The sequence below is a fragment of the Pinus tabuliformis genome, chromosome 3_1, assembly GCF_031772625.1.
Source record: "Pinus tabuliformis cultivar Carrire ecotype Pingquan chromosome 3_1, CPIR1, whole genome shotgun sequence".
Taxonomy (NCBI): domain Eukaryota; kingdom Viridiplantae; phylum Streptophyta; class Pinopsida; order Pinales; family Pinaceae; genus Pinus; species Pinus tabuliformis.
In genome coordinates, this window is record NC_142301.1 from 916,128,114 (window position 1) to 916,134,981 (window position 6,868).

General features: G+C 31.6%; 1 pseudogene across 1 annotated transcript; it reads left to right on the top strand.

Moving 5' to 3' along the window:
- The first annotated feature begins 4,018 nt into the window (after window positions 1-4,018).
- On the top strand, window positions 4,019-6,304 carry LOC149190675 (putative sugar phosphate/phosphate translocator At5g25400 pseudogene; annotated as a pseudogene). The gene is made up of 2 exons (XR_016256011.1): window positions 4,019-5,323; window positions 5,758-6,304. The product of XR_016256011.1 is annotated as a putative sugar phosphate/phosphate translocator At5g25400 pseudogene (transcript).
- The last annotated feature ends 564 nt before the right edge of the window (window positions 6,305-6,868 follow it).

A 6,868-nucleotide genomic window follows, 5' to 3' on the forward strand; every position in this document is an offset into this window, starting at 1 on the left:
ATAATAGTTAGACATTTCCAAAAGAAACTCCTCTTTGAGACTCTCATCTCTCTTGTTATATATATATGTTTGCGAAGTTTGGGGTTGCGACATCTCTAAAAAATCATGGAGAAAGATCAAGCAAATCCATGTGCTTTTTATGGCTCATAATATGAAAATTAAACATAATACACTCTATCATATCCTCCTTATAGAGACGAGTCTTTCCTCCATTGAGAGCATGACTATGACTAGGTACCTAATGTACAAGAACAAGATAGACAACATGGAATATAAGAGGCTTCCTAAGGTTTCCTCAAACTCCCATCAAAACCCTTTGTGATTCAAGAGGGGTTGACAAGTATTGGCTAGATAATTGAGGAACAGATCACTTCGCAAATTATTGATAATATTAAAAATATTATTAATTCTAAATTTAAGGAGAAATTGCTATAAGATAAATAATTAGGGGAGAGAAGAAAATTAAGATACCATATGGAGGTGATTAATCCTAATTTAGATGATCAAAAGTGTCACCATGTTTTAATTAGCAAAAAGAAGAAAGTCAATATTGCTAAACTAAGAATGAATTTTAAAGAGCTCCATAATGAAGCATGAAGTTCGACGATTCCTAAAAAGTTACAGGTCGAAAGAATCTATCATCTTTATAACGCTAAGAGAGTTTTTTTTTTTATGAAAATCATTTTAACTTAAAATATCATATGTACATTCATATTAGATTTTAATTTTAAAATATTTGTTATAAACTTACAATATCGACCTTCCTAACATTATAACTCATCAAAACTATGATACTTAATGCATCTCAAAGAATAAGCTCTAAATAGTTCCATGGTGAAACCTAATGTTTTGCAATTCCTAAAATGCTATGGGTCAAAATAATCTATCATATTTGTAACACTAAGAGGGCGGAAGATGAAAATCACTTTAATTTAAAATATCCTATGTACAACCACATTAGATCCATATTAGATCTCAAGTTCAAAATATTTGTTAGAAACTTACAATATCGACTTTCCTAACATTTTAACTCATCAAAACTATGTTACTTAATACTTCTCAAATTTTTGAACACATAAATAATTTTTTAAAGCAAATCAAGTTATTCATTACCCTTTTTTCTTAAATTCCAATAAATAAAAGTTGGTTTCAATAGAAGTTCATCACATAAATAATAAAATAAAATATTTGATATCTTTATTAAAATTGTTATTTTATTATTTTTAAAATTTTCTTTGAATACTTTATTTTTGCAAATGAATGATTTCATTTTATGAATTTATTTACAAAATTTTGTGCTCTTTATACACTTTTTTAAAATTTAACATTGGAATATCCTACTCACAAACAAAAAATTCTCATACACTAATTTAGTTTTTGAGTGGCATTAACCTTCAAATTAAAAAATCAAAAGAAAAATAAAAGAAAAAGACATTAACCTTAAAATTAAAGCCGTAGTCTAACAAGGCGGAGGAGTTGTCCGGAAAGTTATGGAAATTCCGGTTATATTTAGAGAAAATCCGGCAAGGATTTTTGTAAATCCAAGTTATAGTTATTAAACTTCAAAATTTTAGGTGTCCTAGACGTTTTTAATGGCGTTGAATCCATTTCCACCATAAAAAACACGATTCAAACACTGCCTCTACAAGATTTTTTGAATTTTTTTTGCCCGGATTCCGGCCACTTTTGCTTGTCCGGGCAATTCCTCTGTCTCGATAGATGGCTCTAAAATGAAATAATAATAATTTTCTTTTAAAAGATAAGTTTTTCAAGATGGAAATGATATTAATAATGAATTGTAATGACATTTAGTAATCTTATAAGACTTAAACTTGGTGGAAATAATTTCCCTAACTTTTTTAAACATTATGTTCTAATTTAGTGAAAATGATTTCCTTACTTTTTTTTAAACATCATGTTTTATTAAAAAAGGTTTAACCAACCAAATTAATCTTATGTTTTAGTTAATAATCTAATTACTAGTACCACCACACTAAAATATTAATGTGGTTATAAATATAACAAAAAAAACTATTGCAACACTAATGCTTTAGTGATGTAGACATTTCGGTGAGTAACCATGTATAAAAAGGTTATGGGTCAACTTTAACTTGAGAAAAAAAATATATACATATCTTATTGTAAAATGGATCATTTTGCTCAGTAAAATTTGTTTATATATTAATTTCCCGATCTAATTAGAATATGAACTTATTAGAATTGGAATAATCTCAAATCCCTACGAAATTGATGGGCAGGGAGCCATGTGGCATGAATATAATTTAGTTTGAGAAAAAAAGAATTATACATCTTATTGTAAAATGAACCATTTTGCTAAATAAATTTTGCTTATATATTAATTTCCCGATCTAATTAAAATATGAACTTATTAGAATTGGAATAATCTCAAATCCCTAAGAAATTGGTGGGCCCGGAGCACGAATCTAATTTAATTTGACGAAAAAAAGGAATTACACATCTTATTGTAAAATGAACCATTTTGCTAAATAAAATTTGCTTATATATTAATTTCCCCATCTAATTAGAATACGAACTTATTAGAATTGTAATAATCTCAAATCCCACGAGCCACGTCACACCAATCTAATTTTTTAAATTTATTAAAACTCAGTGCAACCTAACAAATTCTGTAGCACACTACAACCGTTGATAAGCATTAAGACTAAGCATATGCTAAGCATATTCCCTTGAGAATCAATCTAGGCCGTCAATTAAAAAAATAAAAAAAAGTCAACAAATCGAGCCACCTTAAATTGAAATAAATTTTTTTCCATAATAGATAAATAAATTAACAATTAATTCATAAAATATAAATATATTATAATCAATATTTTTGATAATAAATAACCTAATTAAAAATTAATTTATAAAAAACAAATATGTAATAAACCATATTTGAGTTAGGATTATAAAAAACAATTCCTTATCTCAATTCATATTCACCCTAAATTTAATAACGAAAATAAAAATTAATTATTCTTTCACTTACATTAATTTTATAACATAAAATATATTTATTTATTTATTTATATAAAAAACGTGTAGTCTAATTTATTTAATTTTAATCAAACTCTAACAATTTTTTTTAAAAACTTGAATTTAAATTGTTTTAAAAAAATGTTTAAATTGTATTGCTAATTTTTAGCGAATTCCGATAAAAAAACTATTTAATCTATAAATTAGACTAGGCCTATAAAAAAATTATTTTATTCAACTTAATAAATTACTAATATATACATATTATATTCAATTTATAAATTTATTAATATATAAAATTCATAATCATTTTAATTTTTGATTTATTAAAAAGATGCAGACTTTTATTAAACTTGTGAACCTTCAAACGAACTAGAACAGTTGCATGGCATGCTCTCACTTTTTAATAAATCTAATATTAAAATAAATATAAATAAAATTTACACCATTTAATAAAAAAATTAGAGCCATTTAATAAAAAAGCAACAATCAGTACATTAAGTCCAAGTAATTTAAAACTTCTCTCTATTTTTTAATAATTAATTAAGACATTAAATCCAAGTAATTTAAAACTTCTCTCTATTTTTTAATAATTAATTAAGTTAATATTTTGCTATCAATAACACTATTCAATTTCATCATTAAATTAACGTCTAACCAATAACACTATTCAATTTCATTATTAAATTAACGTCTAACCAATTTAAAACGTATTTTTATTTTTTATATTTAATCAAGCTGATACTTCTACTTTAGGGGTTGTGAACTATTTGATCAACCTGGTAGCATGTAGCATGTTGGTATATATACACAAATAATCGTTATATGTTGGTATATACGCACAAATATACTGTCAGTGACGGGACTGTATTTGCGATGATACAACCTTTAGAGAAACAGAGTCGAGACATGTGATGCATTATCTAAATCTTCGCCAAAGAGTTAGGTGGCTGACATAGTGTTTAATATTCTGAATGGTCTACGTTTAGCGAATACTATAACATATCTAGGTATCTAGACGAATCAGCGGCCAGCTTCTTACACATGTAGCTGCAAAAGTCTCAACTAAGACATTTCGCTTTCATCTACCTCTGCATAGGATTCGAAATTAATTTTTTAAGGTCTCTCACCTGAGTGGCCATTATAGGGAACAATTGTCATATACGAACAGACAAGGTTCCATGAATCATTCATGCGGTAGAATGAGCCTGTGAATTACTCTGTTCGGACAAACTCACTCTTGGTTTACAGTGGAGCAGAAATGGCAGCTCTGAGGAAAATCCTGGTAAGTTATGCCTATGTTTGCTTGTGGATATTCCTAAGTTCCATGGTCATACTCTTCAACAAATACATTCTGGACAAGAAGATGTACAACTGGCCCTTCCCATTAAGCCTCACCATGATTCACATGGCCTTTTGCTCTGTCTTGGCATTTGCGTTGGTACGTCTGTGCAGATTTGTGGAGGAGCCTGTGGGCATGACCAAGAAAGTTTATGTTTCTTCAGTGATACCCATCAGCGCACTCTACTGTTTGAGCCTGTGGCTGTCGAATTCAGCCTATGTGTATTTATCTGTTTCTTTTATACAGATGCTTAAGGCCCTCATGCCTGTTGCAGTGTATTCCATTGGAGTTTTGTTGGGAAGGGAGTGTTTCAGTTCAAAGACTATGGGCAACATGGTTGGAATCTCTTTAGGGGTTGCCATTGCTGCATATGGGGAAGCCCAGTTCAATTCCAGGGGTGTCATGTTGCAATTGGGTGCTGTGGTTTTTGAGGCAACACGGTTAGTCTTGATTCAAATACTTCTGACCGCTAAGGGGATTAGTCTGAATCCAATAACATCACTGTACTATGTTGCCCCTTGCTGTTTTGTATTCCTGTCAATCCCTTGGGCAATAATTGAGTTCCCGGTTCTAGCAGCCTCTTCTTCATTTTATCTGGATGTGAGGCTTTTTAGTGCCAACTGTGCATGTGCATTTCTGCTGAACTTGGCAGTTTTTCTTTTGGTTGGTAAGACATCGGCCCTTACAATGAACGTTGCAGGTGTTGTCAAGGACTGGCTCCTGATTGCCTTATCATGGTCTGTTATAAAGGACAGAGTGACTGGTATTAATCTGTTAGGGTATGGCTTGGCTTTCTTGGGGGTTTGCTTCTACAATCATTTGAAATTGCAGTCACTTAAGGTAAAGGAGGCTCGGAAGAAGGTCTTAGATGGAGATGAAGATCCGAGTAGGTTACTTGGACAAAACCCAGATACCGAAGGCAAGAACAAGAATGATGCCAATGTCTAGATTACGCAGGAAGGGCTGTTGATCTTGTTCTCACAGGTATCATGTCATGTACCAATGTGATATAGTTTGATTTGCCTTTTATCTTATGAAAGTGGTTCAGGGCTGCACCACAAAGAGTGAACTTCCTTTAGCTTAGGTGTATCTATTCCACCAAACTTGCCTGAGATTCCACCCACCCTCATCCCTTTGAAATTCATGCAGCACATGTAGTGCAGACCATAACAAAAATGAAACCCTGGTGGATAACAACTTCGGCAGTGGATCAATGTTCTGTTGACTGTCGAGTTTATTCTTTGTGGCAACCGGACCCTTTATCACAGGATGAATAAAGAAAAAGCTTCATTGTTTGTTGATCATTCTATCCATTGTTTCCTAATCCTATTTTAATTATCTTATTAGTCAAAAGGTAGAGATTTTAAACTTTGTAGCACGGCAATTGCAATCACATTCTTTTGGATTGATGATTTTAGATGCGGGAGCCTCTTAATCTTGTGGAGCATTGTATTCTTTGGATGAAGGTCAGTCAGGAGCTTTGTGTCTAGTTTTAGATATTCTGATAAATGTCTTTGGTTCTCATAAAAAAAATTAAAATAATGGCCTCATAAATTCCTTCAAATTGAACAGTTCAAAAGAATTGTGCAGGCGCATGTTGCTTTGGTATGCTGAAAGTTTGGATCTGAAGGTATCATTTGGTTTTTCATTTCATTTCAAAAACTAAGCATTTATGATATAGAAGGTAAACACAGTTATAGTAAAAACTTCCGAACTACACCAATTGGACTGTAACTTCGATAGCCTTATTTGCACCCAATCCAGAATTAACTACTCACAGGACCTGAATGTGCACTGTTGTTTAAAACTTTTCCAGAGCTCATTCTGGAATTCATCGATAACTTCACTTCAGTGAGTTAGCAAAAGGTGTAGCCTCTGAAGCATTTTTTAATCACTGTCTGCCAGGTTAATGATATTACTTATAATGCCATGAGCTGTCATTTGCAGCATTAACCATTGTTATCATTCTAGACCAAAAGACTGAAATTCATGCTGGTAGTTGGCACTAGTTTGATGTCATTCAATATGTTCTTGTTGGTGTTTGCTTGAGAATGACTCCATCATCATGCAGCGTGCTTGAGCTTCTAGTTTTTAATGACTTGCTTGAGTTAATTTGTTCCTAGCCTATTTTCAGGATCTGTAAGTGTCCTCTATCTATTCTGATTAGCTTGACTAAGCAGTGACAATGGCAAACTAAAGCTATATTTTATAACCTCCCTACAGTGAGTTAGCAAAAGCCGTAGCTTCTGAAGCATTCCTTAATTACTGTCTACCAGATAGATGATGTTACTTTTGATGCCATCAACTGTCATTTGTAACAGTAACCATTGTTATCATTTTAGGCTAAAAGACTGAAAATTTATGCTGGTAGTTGGGAGTAGTTTGATTCCATTCAATATTTCCCTGTTGGTGTTTCATGCTGGTAGTTGGGAGTAGTTTGATTTCATTCAATATTTTCCTGTTGGTGTTTGCATCAGAATGACTCCACCGTCATGCAGCATGCTTGATCTTCTTTTAGTTTTTAATGAA